Source organism: Dermacentor silvarum, chromosome 11 (assembly GCF_013339745.2).
Source record: "Dermacentor silvarum isolate Dsil-2018 chromosome 11, BIME_Dsil_1.4, whole genome shotgun sequence".
In the NCBI taxonomy this organism is placed as follows: Eukaryota; Metazoa; Arthropoda; class Arachnida; order Ixodida; family Ixodidae; genus Dermacentor; species Dermacentor silvarum.
In genome coordinates, this window is record NC_051164.1 from 116,978,110 (window position 1) to 116,994,182 (window position 16,073).

General features: G+C 46.3%; 1 protein-coding gene and 1 long non-coding RNA gene across 13 annotated transcripts in view; one reads left to right on the forward strand and one right to left on the reverse strand.

Annotated features, from left to right (window-relative positions):
* LOC119433705 (GTP-binding protein 2-like) overlaps positions 1–3,903 on the forward strand; it is a 74,310-nt gene extending 70,407 nt beyond the window's left edge. For 9 of the 12 annotated variants that reach the window (XR_005188430.2, XM_049659330.1, XM_049659326.1 and 6 more), the window contains one exon: positions 2,806–3,903. The gene's annotated coding sequence lies outside the window, so the exon portion shown is untranslated. Of the gene's footprint in view, positions 1–2,798 lie in introns of all 12 variants that reach the window. The other 3 variants (XR_005188429.2, XM_037700957.2, XM_037700956.2) reach the window with 1 other exon arrangement.
* Positions 1–13,724, reverse strand: part of LOC119433709 (uncharacterized) — a 119,450-nt gene extending 105,726 nt beyond the window's left edge. Inside the window, exon 1 of the long non-coding RNA XR_005188431.2 lies at positions 13,525–13,724. This is a non-coding gene — a long non-coding RNA (uncharacterized LOC119433709). The remainder of the gene's footprint in view (positions 1–13,524) is intronic.
* Positions 13,725–16,073: the final 2,349 nt, after the last annotated feature.

The following is a 16,073-nucleotide window of genomic DNA, read 5'->3' on the forward strand; positions in this document are numbered from 1 at the left end:
AATTTGCTATCGCAATTGATGCTTCGCCTTTCGGGCGAAACTGCGACATTTTTTTTTTCTAAGAAATTTGGGCCGGAAATTGCCTATGCGGTGCAGTCGGATACGAAACCAAAACCGCCGGTGGCGTTCGTAAGCTTTACCGCATGTATTGTGGCGAAGCTGACTACAAAACCGGCCGCCATTGTGAGACGCACATTAGAACCCTTACCCGTATTTTTTTACTATAGAAATCGGGTGTGCGTTAAAATTCTGCTTTGTTTATAGCTTTAATGTCATTTATACATTAGTTTTCTACTTTGGGAACATATAAAGTGGGCACACGTTTGATTCGACAGCATGTTAAAAATCGGGCAAATATTGCTAAATGAACCGTCAGTGTGTTCCGTTTTTCTTTTCTGCATCCCGTCCCTTCAGCGTGGAATTAACAGAAGTCGACTGTATTCATGACACGTTGACATTGGCAAGAAATATTTTAAGCTTACTTCATCATATCTAATAAGTCGTATCTATGATCATTCTATAAGGTTCAACTGTAACTTGTGCATCCAGCACACTTTCAAAGGAAAGTTTCAAGTGTTTGCTTATCACTTCAAGCTTTCTCCTTAGTAAATGATGCACAACAGTGGAAGCATTGCTTGACTGCTGCACTGCTGCTTTGTATTACAGCTGACTGCACTGGCTGCAGTGTTGGCAAGAACAGTGTGCGTGGGCAGCATTTCAGAGCACCACTCAGGCTTTGGACCCTCTCTCTGTTCAGTTTTAATTTTTCTTGTGCCACACATCAGGATCAGAATGACTGCTGCTCTCGTGACTACATTAGGATTTCACACAGTTAAACCTTTATTTAATCATAATACGTGCAGCTAGACACTTAATTAAAATTTCTATGATTTCTATGTCCTTTACCTGTGCAGGAAATGTTCTATGTTGTGAAATAGCATCATGGAAGAGCTTTCAGTAGAAATTCAGGTGACATATGCACAACTTAAATGTTCAAATACAAGAACAGCTTATTGCCTTTGGCATTATCAAGATAAACACGCTAACCACCTATGTCACCGCCGATATATCTTTTGCATTGGTGGGCATTATTTGACTCGTAACTAGCAGGTCTTTTGTGACCGATGTGTGGCCCGTGCGCCGCCGCGCAGTACGCAGTTGATGCCAGAGTACAGTACAACGCCGCCCTGCTATCTCTCCGCGCTCGCTCCCTCGCCGATGCCTCGAGCGCAACGGAAGAAGGCGCGCTTCCTCCCTGCTTTTCTTGCGCGCACGAGATTTAGACGCGGTCGTCGGCTCCCCTCGCACGTTTTCACTCGCACATACAGCATACGGCGCGCGGTGACTGCGTTATTGCCCTTGGACTTTATGCGGAATATCTATGAGCCAAAACCAATTTTGGGGCCACAACGCGTCATGGACACCATCTTTATATAGTAAATACGGATCTCAAGGGCCATACTTTTGCTGGCGGAAACTGAAAATACATCATAGTTGTCGCCCCCGGCACTTTGGGTGGCCAATGCCATCATCAAGCCACCAAGCCAAGCGACATGAAAAGTCAAAATGGCCGCTCGGGCCGGCAGTGGGGTGGCAGTTCGCAACGTATGATGCAGGAACGGTCCCACAGTTTCAAAGCAACAGCGAGGTCACCAATGCATTGGGTTCTATGGGAGCTGTGCCGGGACCGGCCGAAAGCGACGTAACAGCCGGGAAAAAGCAGCCCCCGCGAACGTAACAGCCGGGTTCTACTGTAACACTATATGACGCTACGACGCCATCATGACGCTCGCTCTTCGTTTCCGATGCCTCGCGCTTGTGCGAAACGACACGCGTCCACGCATCCGGTACCTGTTGTGACATTCCAAGGATGAGTGCTTCGACGAAAACGGAAAACGGGTGCGCGTTACAATTGAGGGCACGTTAGAATCGAGTAAATACGATAAGCGTTTCTTTTTCGAATTTTCGTGCCGAACCTGCATATAACGAAATCCTCTTTATAACGAAGTTTTTCGGGAATTTGTCAATTTCGTTATATCCAGGTTTAACTGTACTAAGGTTCCAGCTGGCAGCCACTTACGTGCATAAGGAGTGTATTCTGTTATACAAATCACAAAAATGACATGGCTCGAATAAATTAAAGTCTATGCACACACCTACAAGGTCGTTTGCAATGAATGCACTGTCATTGTTACTTGGGCATCAAATGTGTAATGCAGGGGAATCCCACATAGGCCTCGGCTTTGTTAAGTCTGAAAAAGGCAAGAGCCATTAAAGAGATACTTCCAAGCATATTTGACTGGCTCAAGAGGAACAGTCGCAGCCATAGCTTGTGTCATAATGGCAGCGTGCTTATGTGATGTCATTGGAGAGGTGTTGTCCCCTGCCAAAAAGATGAGTTGCACTGATGACATTGAAGAGAGATTGTCACGATCTTTGACGCTCCCAACATATTTTATTTTTAGCAGGATAGTCATAGCAAGAGCTGCAGGCATTCTGTCATGATGGGAGTGTTGCAGTGCCATTCAAGAAATGCTGTTGGCTGCAAAAAATGAGGATCTTTGACCAACTTGTTAGGTTTTGTCAACATCAAGAAGAGAGCCACAGCAATATAGCATACCTGCAAACATTTTGAATTTTCTATGCGAAGCATACGGCCATCAAGTTTACGCTTGCTGAGGTGACACCATGTCCATCTGTCTGACAGTGTAACACTCGGATCATAATGAATTTTGTTGAATGTTTTGAACTCTAAATGTTCAAATGTGTGCTCATAAAGCCTGTTATTTTCTTGCAAGAATGCAGGTGCTGATAGTAGCAGCAGGGCGGAGCAGTGGTGGTTGGACCACGAGCGTGCAGTGGTGGCTGTCATTGAAGTTGCTGTCGACGCAATGCCAACACTGTGCAACTGCAGACCTCTGTGCTTGTCGGCCTAGCAGCAAATGAATCTCATAGTAAAGGATACAAGCAGAAGATCATTGCAAAGACCTCAGTGGCTAACATACCCACAAAGGCACAATACTGCTGAGCAGAACGGTAACATCTGTCTGGGCTTTTCTGCCACAATTCGGAACAGTGCCTCCTTGCCCTAGAAAAAGCACATAAGCCACCAAGATGCGTCTGCCCATTTAGTATTTAAGGTGTGCTCTTTTACTTTCTTGATGCAGAATATGTCGCCCGACATCGTGGTGATGTGTAGATACTTGTTAGCTATCGTGTTCATTTGAATGTTGATAACACATTATTGTGGCCTGTGACACTACAAGTGCAGTAATGCCACCGAATTGCATTTTGGCTTGAGCACATTGCATGGTGCTGATGCATGGGAATATGGATTCAAGCACAAGATATTCAATGCTGTGGTCAAGACACCAGCTGCACAAGGCTATCATGTGGAGAAGGCTCGCTGGTGTGCTCACCAATGGTGTCCACCTGACATTGCTGACCTGTGTGCGTGGCAGTTCTATGGAAACACCACCACGAAGTGGCCCTCATTAGTTGCTGAACAACATGGTCCAGCATCACCATCACTTTTCACACGTCCTACTGAAGTGCTTTTTACATACTCATAAGCCATTGTGATTCTTCACAAATGCCCACAATGTGGGAGGAACTCCTGTTTCAATTTTAACATTTTTAGTGTTTTAGAGAGACTGTCTTTGCAGAACACATTTGCGCAAGGGCCTTGCTCAGAGGCTTGTGATCTTGTTTTTGAAGCTAATTTGATCAGTGTCTTATGTGCAAGAAATGGCACCGTGCTAGTCATTGCAAGTGCAAAGACCCGGTCTCATGTTGCTAATGACTTCACAGTGGAGACATATGCATGAAAAGTTGGAAAGTGAATAAATACTGTTCTATTGTTATGCACTTTTGTTGTGTGACCTTAGCTTAAATACACTGATGCTTCTGCCGATTAATTGTTGGAAAAAGGGGAGCCGAGTGCCTTTTGCAAACCACAATTTTTCACGCCTTGTAGCTGCTGTCTTGTGACATGTTCTTTCTGTGTCACAATCGCAGTAATTTCACTGGTTAGTATACCGTTCAGATTTGTACCCAGTTGTAACCATCAGAAAGAGCCAAAACCATCACTAATGAACCACTGATCAGCTGGTAGATAACCATTTGAGTTCCATTAAAAAAAAAAAAAACAGCTTTGCAACTAGAAAAAAAGAATAGTCCCAGTCCAACAGTCTTAAATATTTGGCGAAAATCTTTAGAAAGCTATCCATTTTCTTCGCAGCTTTGTGCTACCCTCGGCTGCATGGCAATTCTCGCACATTTTGGATTATGCCATATGTGCAAACACTTTTCAGTAAAGTGTTTTGCATGTAACGTTGGCTTACACTGCAGCCGTACTTGTGGCCCAACACTTGATTTTTCATGTTTTAGCGGTACCTAACTTTGTTTCCGCTACGGTCTTACTAGCAAGAATGTTGTGTTTGAGCATCCTTACTTCAATAAAGGTGGAGTTGAAATGTTTGATCACAATTGTGTCGCCACGTGAGTTAGAAGCCATATTGAAGCAGCAATTCCTTACCCAATGGAGTGCAAGCCACTCATCCAAAAGATTTTGGGGTTCTACGCATACTCAAGCTGCTTGCATCTACTATTTTTAAAGGTAGTCATCCTGCGTGTCAAAACGCATGTACACTACGTGGGGGGTGTGCATGCAGGTGATTTGGGGACTTGCCATAAAGCCAAAGAACACCTATATAGTATAAACTTATTTCCATGAAATCGGAACATCTCAAAGAAGATTAACAGCGTGTTCATTTGGGCTGGTTGGCGCATCTTAAAGAAGTATCAGTGTAAATTGTGGAGATGGGTTTGCACGAGGTTTACCCTGCAAGTGACGGTGGTGAAAGAGCGCAACGTTCCTCCACTCCAAAGCGCACAAAGGGTGCTAGGGCAGGATTCGTCGACGCTCTGACACAGCGCAGAAAAGGCTCTAGGTCAGATCGCAAAGGACGGCTTTATTAACCCAAGATACACCACATTGCAACAGTCAGGTCAAGCATATATTGCTGTGTGCGGAGGCTGTCGCCGTGCAATAATGGCAACGCAAAACGAGCCCTGCCTGTTGTTTTGCGGTTACAGAAGTATGAGCAACGTTGATGAGTACTTCAAACGAAGCAGTTTGGTTTGCAGTGCTCACTTGTATGTCACTAATCACTGCGTGAGGGAAGAAATCAACAGGGTCGTCGGAAAGTGCGTGGCACAGGTAAAAAGCGTGGAGTATGACGTGTGCTTAGACGTGAGCACACTGCTTTCGTGCTACGCATTCCAGTTGTTATTGTGACACCCATTTTGCAACGCTTGCATTTAGAAAGCTACGTTTTGTGGCCAACTTGGCGCGTCCGCCTGGCCCATGGGCGGCACGCATGAGCTAGCATGCGGTGGCTGGCACTACAGATGTGCGCACACCGTAGTTTGGCGGCCCAGCCTGGGCTTCACGCAAGCGGGCTGGCCCGGCTAGACAATCAACTATAAACTAGTCCGGCGTGGACCTGGCCCGAATCCACAAATCTTCTGATGCGTAAGTGTTCTTTGGCATCGGCTGGCCGCTGTCGCCAATAATATGTCAGGCATCAGGATCGGCTATATAATTTTATCTTGAGAACAATTCTAGCTTAAAAAGTTTTTGTGAATACTGGCTCAGCTCAGTAGGCAGCTCGCAGCGTCGACGCGTAAAGGAAGGCCGATGCAGCGAGCGTAACTTCGCTTCTTTCGGTGTACCTGCATGGATCAAGTGGCTCGAATTCCATATATGTTACATGTTCACTAACAATAATAAACGAAAACAAGGGACACGACTATGTCCTAATAATATCTTGGAGAGCAAGCAGAAGAAAGCGCGCAAAGAAATGAAGCGTTTGTTTACTTTGAGCGCGTCGGATGGCTGCAATCAGCCGTGTACGAAATTTCCCCGGAAATCGATAAAATTCCACCTTCGCTAACTTACAGGCGGTGTTCTTATAGCTGTTGTGACCACCATTACTAGATTTAGTAACGTTGGTTGTGACATCAACAGCAGACAGATGTCTTTCTTCCTTTTTTTTTTCCTTACTGCATACACAAGCTGACGTTGGTAGTGGCCATTCTCACCCCTGCGTAGCAGCGATAGGTCACTCTAGCCACGGCCACTGGATAAAAAGAAAGGCTCTAGCAGCGAGCAGGGAAAGCACAAATTTTCCGCTGGCACCTGCCACAGTGGCGTTGCATGTCCAATTCGATTAGGGAGCCTTGCATATAGGCTCCCTAGGAATTTGCCTCCCCCAACGCTTGGGGCGGCCTTGCGTCCCTTAATCTAAAGCTCTCCAATTAGAAGCGCCAACACAATACATTTTTACTGGACACGATACTCGCAGAAAACAATCGGCGTTTGTCGTATAAGGATTCGATGGCAGTTTTAGCTTCCCGCTCAGACCATTGTATGCACCACTGTGTGGTATGTGCCTGCACAATGCTGCTTGTTTGTAATGGGCTCAAGGCGAATTTAGCCCTAAGGTCTATTGGTGTTTTTCTCATGGAATTTCGTACTGTGTTGATGCCAGCAGCGGAAGGCAGGACGCTGCCATGACTGCGCAGGGACAGTGCATGCTTGCATCACAGCGCGGCTGTGCTCCTACAGAGCGGGACGCATTACGCTCACTTGCTGCGTCGCTCGCGTCACAGCGGCAAAAGACCCCGCTTCCCGTGTCCGTGTAATTGCTGGCGCCATAAAAAGAAAAAAAGTTACTTAAACGAGCACATTTACGAATGCCGACACTTTCACCAGTGAATCACAGTATCAGTGCACATAGCAACCGAAAAGAGATTTCCTACCAAGATGTCAATCCATATAAAACCAATTCCTGTCTGATATTCAAGAGTGCCTTGCTCACACAGATGCCAAGTGTTAACGTATTCAGTGCCGAAGAGACTTATCCTAACATTATGTCGAAATTTTTGACAATACTTGTTTTCCGCATAAAACTCAAAAACAGACTCGAAAAGCTGCCAAACCAATGGATCAATTAATCGACAATTAATAGCATTAAAGAGCTCGACCAACTGTACACCACATTTCTTCTAACAAGGTGCCCCAATAACTTAAAATTTTTAATGCGTTTAGGAATCAAGTTAAGAAAATCCACGTCACAAGAAAGCATCACTACTTTAATGAATTTAATTCACCTACGAGCTGCTCAGAATATGCATGGAAGAAGTTAAATTTTTTGCCCACATGCAAGAGCTAGTAAAGAAACTTCTTAGGAACGGCGTACAATTAAAGGGAACTGCACAACCTAATGCATTTAATGACCTTCCCTCTCTGTTGCACACTTATCATTAACCTGTGATGATCCATCCTACGTGGAATATTGTAATCATCAAACAGCAGTAGCGCACCCAGGATCTCTGCCAGGGGGGGGTTGACAGTTTGCCAATACCATCTAAACAGCACTAATTTCGATTTCTTCACGGGAAATTGTCAAAAAAATGCACTTTTTGCGAGTGTGCAGACGATTGCGCGTCTTACATCTTAGTTGCAGCACTCAAATGTGTAAGGAAAGAAAAGGGGTTAAACAAAAGGGGGGGGTTAAGTCGGCCTCAGGGGGGGGGGGGGTTACAACCCCTGAATCCCCCCCCGTCGGTGCGCCACTGTCAAACAGTTTTTTGGGGGACAGTGTCTGAAGCTGAAGCTGTTGCTGCTTTTAATTATTTGAACTGAAAATATGCTGATGCGTTGGGCATACAGGCAAAGCCAGTAGAACACGCAGTGAATACAATTTCAAATTGCTTAGTGCATATTTTTAATATTTGCCTTACAACAAGCGTATCCCCATGCGAAATGCAAATAGCGAAGGCGACAGTGTTGTTCAAAAATGGCGACAAATGATTTACTGAACTATAACTCCATTTCCATTTTGCCTGTATTTCTTTTATTAAGAGTTCGTAAAGTCCTTCTTACGCGTCTTATCTCTTTTGTCGATCACCACATCATTTTATCCTACTCGCAATTAAGATTCTGAAAAAACAATACGTGCACTGCAGTGGCGCACTGACAGGGGGGGGGGGGTATAACCCCCCCCCCCCCTGAGGCCGAGTTAACGCAAGGAACGAAAAGGGGTTAAGCAAAGGGGGGGGGGGGGGGGGGGGCTTTTGTTTAAGCCATTTTCTTTCCTTGCGCATTTGAGTACTGCAACTAAGATGTAGGACACGCAATCGTCTGCACACTCGCAAATTGAAATTACTGCTGTTTAGATGGCACACTAAGGCAAACTGTCAACCCCCCCCCCCCCCCCCCTCTGGCAGAGATCCTGGGTGTGCTACGCTGGGATTTGGGAGCGAGAATTGAGTGCGGGAACGGGGTGCGCGGTGGTGTCTGACGCAGTGCGCGTAACGAAGGACACAGTGGTGGCGTATGACTTGGCCGCGCAGCACAGAGTGACCAACTCTGAAGGGAATAGATGAAATCCAGTGGTCTCAACGTCACTGCACCAGGTTGGGCTGTGTGTAGAAAAGAGTAGCTCGGCCTCCCCATTTTTATTTTTTCTTCCTTCTTTTTTTTTTTTTTTTTTTTTTATTGCGATAGCAACTATATGGACACTCCAAGCGCATTTCTGCCGTCACCGTCGCCATGAGGTTCCGTACAGGCGCGGATCCAGGGGGGATGTCCGGATGTCCTGACCCCCCCCCCCCTCCCCCCCTTAAACTGTAGCACTCATTGTGATCACAGTTACACGTTGACAATATCCAGTACGAGCACAGTACCATTCGTACGCTACAAGTTTTTCATTATAACTTAGCAGTTTTATTGTCGGACATTAAGCATAGGAGGCTCCAAGCCGCCGGATCCGTTTATCTTCGCAGCCTCGAGTAGCGGCTGCGAAGTGGGGGAGCGTGACGTCAGCGGCCAAAGCCAGCGCGCGGGTCTAGGATGGCGGCACGTGGTTAGAGAAAGGAGAGCAGATGCGCGCCTTGCGTAAAAGGATGACGTCGAGTGGGAAACAAAACACGAAGACGCTGGCTCGCGCTCTCGGCTAACACGCCACATCGTTCTTCTTGTAGGTGGCGTCGTGAGTCTTCATACGCGGTTATTCGCATATCGTAAACACCCAGCGTAGTGGTTGCCGCGTTGGAGCGGGGCGTTAGTCCTCCAAAGCAAACGAAGGTGTCTCAGCCGAACACAAAGAATCTTCTGAAGGAAATCAAGGTGTCCCAACAGAACTCCAAAGACGGACGCGTGCTTACGCATTTATAACGATCGAACCTGCAACAGATCATCCCAAATTTTAAGAAACAATACAGGCTAGATATACCGGCCGGGTGTTCAAAATAAAGCTTTATGGTTTTCTTAAAATTAGGCACTGGGAGGCACGTGAAGACCACCTGCGCAAATAAGTCATGTGGCCAGGGGGACACAAAGTGAGATGATAATTATCGCTGTCAGCAGCCGAATTAACTAAAATCGAATAATTAACTTTTTATTGACTGCAGTAACGTTTGTATTCAAAAGTTAGAGGCAGTCGCGTTTCTACACAGTTTCACTTGCAAGAATTCTTCTAGCATGCCTGTGCTCCGAGATATGCAACTCTAAATTTTAATTGTCGTTCGCATGATTACGCATGCAACTTGCAAGAGAGTAAGGATCGGCGCAAAGCTCCTCCCTGATGTGACGCGGCTGTTGCGTGCGCCGTTTTGTCCGACAACGGGGCGGAGGCATTGGCAAAGATAATAATTGTCCCCCTTCCCCTCACGGCTGGTGAAATGAAAAAAAAAAAAAAAAAAAATCGAAGAACCCGTAACCGCTGTCGTAACACGCGACCGCGCAGCCTGTGAAACCGGAGGGCAGTGCGTGTGCGCAATGGTGACTAGACGACTGGGCATGGTCCTTGCCTGAGCTACGCAAATAAAGTGACTGCTGATTTCCAAGTATTGTAAGTTTTATTGAATTAAATCAAGAGCAGAAACCTTTTTAGCTATGCTAACGAATATTTCATACTGCCGCTTTAAGTTTGGTGTTAATTGCCATGCACAAATCTCATGACAATTAACACTTCACCCATCAAAATGTCAATGCCCTAAAAATGTTCAAAATGCCTCCCTTCCACAGCAACGCAAAGCATAAACCGCTCTCGCGTCGACTCGATAACTCTGCGCAGTACAATTGAATGTAGTCGGATATGTCGGGAGCACGGACACGCTAGAATAATTCTTCCGACTGATACTGGGTAGAAACACGACTGCCTCTAAGTTTTCAATACAAACATACGCACTTACTGCAGTCGACAAAAAATAATTGTTCAATTTTAGTTAATTGGGCTGCTCACAGCGATAATTATCATCGGAAGCGCGCGGTCTTCTTTCGCGCGCAAAGCGCGGGGGTAGAGTGTACTAGAATATTCTAGTACAATCGAAGGGGGGAGAGGGAGGGGGGTGCATTCTGCTCCGTCGGCTGCTGCTCACTGAAGGCGATCTGCAATGTGGGCGAAGTGCGTGTCCGCGCGGGCCTCATCTTTAAGTGATCTGCGATGGGGACGAATTGCATGCGCCGAGTGCTGGTAGCTTCGAATGCGCTGTGTTTTCGATGTTCGTGTCGAAGCGAGACGAGAGACAGCGCGAAGGTCAATTTGCCAGCTGCTGCTGGCGCTCCGGCGTTTTCACAGCGAGTTTCCGCGGCCATCGAGCGAGATGTGTTCCGGTTTACCTGTGCGCGCGCGACACCGTGCTTGTCGATATTTAGTTAGTAAGCGAATGTTTACAACTTTATGCGGCCCATTTACGAGCTCGTAAACGGTCCTTCCTTCGTATAGCTCTCTACTAATTTGCTATCGCAATCGATGCTTCGCCTTTCGGTTGAAACTGCGACGACTAGAGAATGAGCTGGGCCTCGACTGCCATAACGATCCAGTTTTTTTAAGTAGAACGTTGTGACTGATCAGGTCGAAGGCTTTGGAAAAATCAAGAAAATTTCCAAGCACAATGTTTTTCCCTCAAATTTTTGTAATATAAATTCCTTTTGGGTCGGCAGGGCTAATTCAGTCGACCTATTTTCACGAAAACCAAACTGTGCAGGACTTATATTAAACTGAGCCGATATTTTGTAGCGATGACTTTCCGGTAATAATGCCTTTTCGCGCTTCCGCGCTTTTGTAGCGATGCTTCATGACTTATTCTACTCTAGTCTTATCATCCACCGCTCACGGCCGGCTAATCCCGTTGATAACGCGAGCGGACCGTCGCTCCGACCACTGAAAAAGCGCTTAAAGCGCGAAAAGGCATTATTACATGAAAGGCATCGCTACAAAATACCGGCCCAGTAAATGAACAAAACCATGTTAAGATCACCTCTAAGCCCTTTGAAAAAACTGGCAGCACTGATACAGGTCGGTAGCTTGAAAGGTCATTCTTACGGCCTTCTTTGAATATTACTGTGACCTTTGCCGTCTGCATGCTACGTAGGAAAACGCTAGAAGATAAACACAGATTAAAAATGTACTCTAAACAAGGTGCACTTGTGTCAATAACGAATTTTACCGGCACTATTTGAATACCGAATGCGTCAGTAGCTGTACTGTTACTTAAGGACAAGAATGAAAAAATAACTTCCTGCTTTGTAACCCCCCCCTTAGGAATATTGACTGACTGTTAGGTGAGTTCATACACGAGAGGTCGATATTATCTGATACCTGACCAAGGGACAGAAAGAATTCGTTAAAAGTGTTAGCAATTAAGATCAATCCTTTTTAGTTCAATGCCGTATTTTAAGTGTAATCGTTCTTTCTAGGGTGGTCGCAGTTATCGAAGCGAGTGTCCTCCAAATTTTATCAGGGCGTCCTGCCGATGAGTTGAAGAGATTAAAGTGATAATGTTCCTTAGCAACCCTTAATTCCTTAGTGACGTAGTTTCTGTATTCCTTAAAAGCTCTCAATGCCTCCGGCGATTTACTTTGCGTGAATGAGCTGTACAACCTGTCTCTTTTATTTATAAGCTTAATCAGGCGCTTATCTATCCATGGCTTGCGGCATTAATTGTTTGGTTGGCTTGAACGTCTTTCTTTATACACATCATCCCAAGAAACACTGGCAAGACAATCTCAGAAAGTAGACAACGTAATAGCATTTATGACCCTGTAAGAAAACGCTTTATGCGGTTGTTTTTGTTTTTCAACTGTGGTAATCGATATGAATACAGGTAAGTGATCAAAAATTGCGTATACTAAAACACCAGGTTTTACGGAAGACATGTCAAAGTTAATTATGAACAGGTCCAATGCAGTCTCACATGTTGCCGTAACTCGCGTAGGCGACGTAATGACGTTTTGACAGAGATGGGTATGTAACACTATTTGATAATTGTTGATGTCAACGAATTCTAACAGTGAATCTAAATACGATAAAAGCAGCAAATAATTTTCTGATGGCGGCCGGTAGCAAACACAGAAAATTGCATTACTGCATTTAACAACAACAGTTTCGTAGTGCTGATTACTGCAACAGAATTCAGAGAGAAGCTCAGAGTTAAATTTCAAACAAGCATTGAGACACCTATACACATCATCTTCCGAAACAAACCATGTTTCTGAAAACATGACAATATTAAATCGGCATTCCATTCCGCAAAAAAAAAAAGAAAAAAAAAAGTCTAATTCGTCTCTCTTGTTTCTGCCAGACCTACAGTTAAAATGTATACAACTACAGCAATTCGAACCGTGGTTTCGGACAATTGTTTTTAAGTCAGATAAATTTACTTGGTCCATGAAAAACAAAACAGATGAATAAATATGTTAGCTGTACAATTCAACCGCTGCATAGTTTATCCAGGTCAGCCGTGCAGCGAATGACACCTTTTTTTCGAACAAGAATTTTTCCGTTCGCATGCCACGCGAAGCGATAATCATTTGCACTCGCCCATTACTTCACGCGGCGCAGCGGCTGTCGGTTCTGTGCGGTCATGTTTTCACAGATTGAAATATCTGAGCTCATGTTTCTTAAAACTTTGCGCTTTTCAATCCATCTATCTCGCAGAGACAGCTGTGAAAATCGCACGATGATACTTTGCCTTGTCTCGAAGGCAATCTATGTAAGTACGGCCTCAACGTCATTCGCGGTCAGCTCTGACAATCTAACCGACAAGCTAATCGAATCATTTAGCTTTGTTAGGAGGTTTTCATTATCAGTTACCGGTATTCCATGCACTTGAACATTCAACGTCCTGCTGCGCCATTCGAGGTCGTTTACTGAAGTTGCTGAATGTCGCTTGGGATTGCACCGTCCTCAAGCTGGTTATTTCTTTGCCCTCGGCAATTAGACGACTCAGTATTTTATCGTATTTTTGAGACATTGGCTGAATTGAAGCGTTCACTTCTAGCGAGCATGTCTAGTTTGCGAGTAAGTTCTCTCAAAAAGACCGAGAGGTCGGGATCATTTGGCTGCGTTAGCTTTTGGCGCTCTGCACGCCGAACATCGCCATGCCTTGCGCCCGTCTTTGCTTTTATATGTTGCTTCACTGCAGCCGGAACAATCACCGAGCCGTACTCACATTCGGAGCATTTCATGAAGCGTCCATTTCCGGGGAGGGAGTCGTTGCAGAAACGGCATTGCCTCTTCATGGCCCCACTAGGTGTATACATAGTGCAAACAGCACCAAATGACAAAGCACTTGACACCAAAAATATCGTATATCAAGCAATACGGGGGCAACGGAGGTGGCGGCGGCAAGAACACGGGGCAGAAAAAGTATTTAGGAATGAACTTGAGTTTACCAAGCTGCAAGGGTAGAATGAAGATGTAATGGCACGTGCACACTAGCGGCAAAACGCGCGCGGCGCGCCGCCGGCGGCATGACGCGCGCCGCGATAGCAGCCGGGAAACAGCCTTATCTTGCCGCGGGGGGGGGGGGGGGGGTCGCTCCTGGATCGATTTTTTGCGGTTTGCCGCGTGCCGCGGATGAAGGAGACCAATGAGAGCGGCCCACTTCCATGACGTTATTCTAGGTCACTCTAATGACGTGCGCGCGGGAAACTGGGGCTCTATTCTGGGGCTCTATTCTGGACACGCATGGCGGCTGCACGGCCGCTATTATCCGCCATCTTGGCTGTCTCATTGGCTGTCCAGAGGTCACGTGTTTTGAAATTTGTGCCGGGAAACGGAAGTTTTGCAAAATGCAATTTGCGTCTTCGTCAGAATGACGAAACGTGACGTGAAGCTGCAAGTTTTATCGACTACTACTTTTTTGTGGTCCTTGGCACCTATATTGCGACTTTAGCGCTTTAAAAAGAAAGTGGACGGTAGCGTGCAGAAGCCCATGCAATGCATCTGCAATTTCGCGAATATGTGGTGGCGTTCCAAGATAGCCGGCATGTCAGCTTGTTGATTGGCTGAAGGAATATGCCGTGCAGAGCGTCACAGGAAGAGCCGTTTCCAAAACGTCAATTTGACGTTGCGTGACGTTGCGCTCGGCCGCCATTGCAGAGATTTTCCGCCATAATTTGTGGTGCGACGAGCCGCGCGAATTATGGTAATGAGCGGCCATATGCAATGACAGTCGAGAGGCATGCGTATCGCCGCATTTTCTCTGTCATTTGGGGCCATGAAAATCTTTTGTTCACAACGCGTACTCGTAGCATTTGCATCGCTCTCGGGTGGTGTTGGCATTTGTGTTTTGAACCATCATTTTTATTAAGAACACGTTTATTTGAAATAATATTGGTTGAAAGTAGCAAACTGTCTGCGATTTTTTGCACTTTTCATTACTGCATTTGTACCGTAATCAATATTAATGACTGCTGCGTCATCAAAAGCTATGACAACGGTGACTTTTTAATTTATAAAAAGAAATGTACGCAAGGCGGCGCCTTGAAGTTTCCTCTCGCGGTGCGAGTGAGCAGTGATGTGCACAAGAGATGGCAGTGCCGGCGCTTGCGTCGTATTGCGTCGCGCAAGCGGATACCTGTGGCGCGCGCAACGCTATCGATGATGTTCGGCCGCTTCTCAGCCAGACGAGTCGGGCAGTCACTTGCGCTTCACGAGATAGCGATAACGCGGCCTATGCGCTGATCATCACTGAACTTTAAGAACAGTTGCACCATTTGGATTATTGTTCTGTGGCGTATTTTTGCCACAGAACAATAATCGTCATCTGACTTGCGTGGCTTTCCTTTCTTTGACGCTGTGCGCCCGGCACTTCTCGGTCACGAACGACAAGAGCGTTATCAGCGTGACACAGCGTTCTCGACAGGAAAGTAGCAAGTGAAGAGTTTTCAAGATAGGAAACGCAAGCAAGACAGATGACGATTATTGTTGTGTGGCAAAAATGCACCCCAAAGGGCGCAATTGTTCTTAGAGTGTGGCAGGTCATGTATGTTGTCTCAAGGTTTAGAAAGAAAGCGCGTGGGCGCCAATATATGATGACTCATTCCATTCCCCGAGGACACGCATCCTAGCTAATAAAGCAGACGACAGCTTGTGCGCATGCAGACGACGGAAGCGAGAAACGATCTTTGTGGAATAATCGTACGCTTTGAGCTAGCTGATTTATTTTTACTGGGGAGGAAAAATGTTTTTCTTTATCAAGAACGCGAGGTTCAATGCCTACATTACAGTTTCTTAGGCGAAACGTCAAATTTGCGCCACGTTACGAAAGCCAAACGGGGCCATCAGCGCCATTTTGTAAGCGTCGCGCCTACGTCACGCCTCGAAGAAAATGGCGGAATGTCCAGAATAGCGGCTCTGGTGTCATGCGGACCCGCCCGACCGCTCGTTTCGTACTCACGTCCAGTTTAGCCGGAAACTCGTTTCGCACTATCGTTAGCCACCTTACACGCGTCAGCTCCGGAGCTGACGGATTGTTCGAGAAGGGGGGATGAGTCTATGCTGTCACGTGACTGCTGCTGCGGCGCGCCGCCGGTTGGTGTGGCCGCCCTGCCGCAGCTGCGTTTTGCCGCTAGTGTGTACGTGCCATTAAAACCCCTATATATAAAAAGTAGCGCCATCCACTTCCCTCCTCCTCCGTTCCACTATCGCACTCGGCGCGACCAGCGCGATCGAGGCGCAATATCGAAAGTGGCGCCGCCTGCGTCGGGCCTGCCG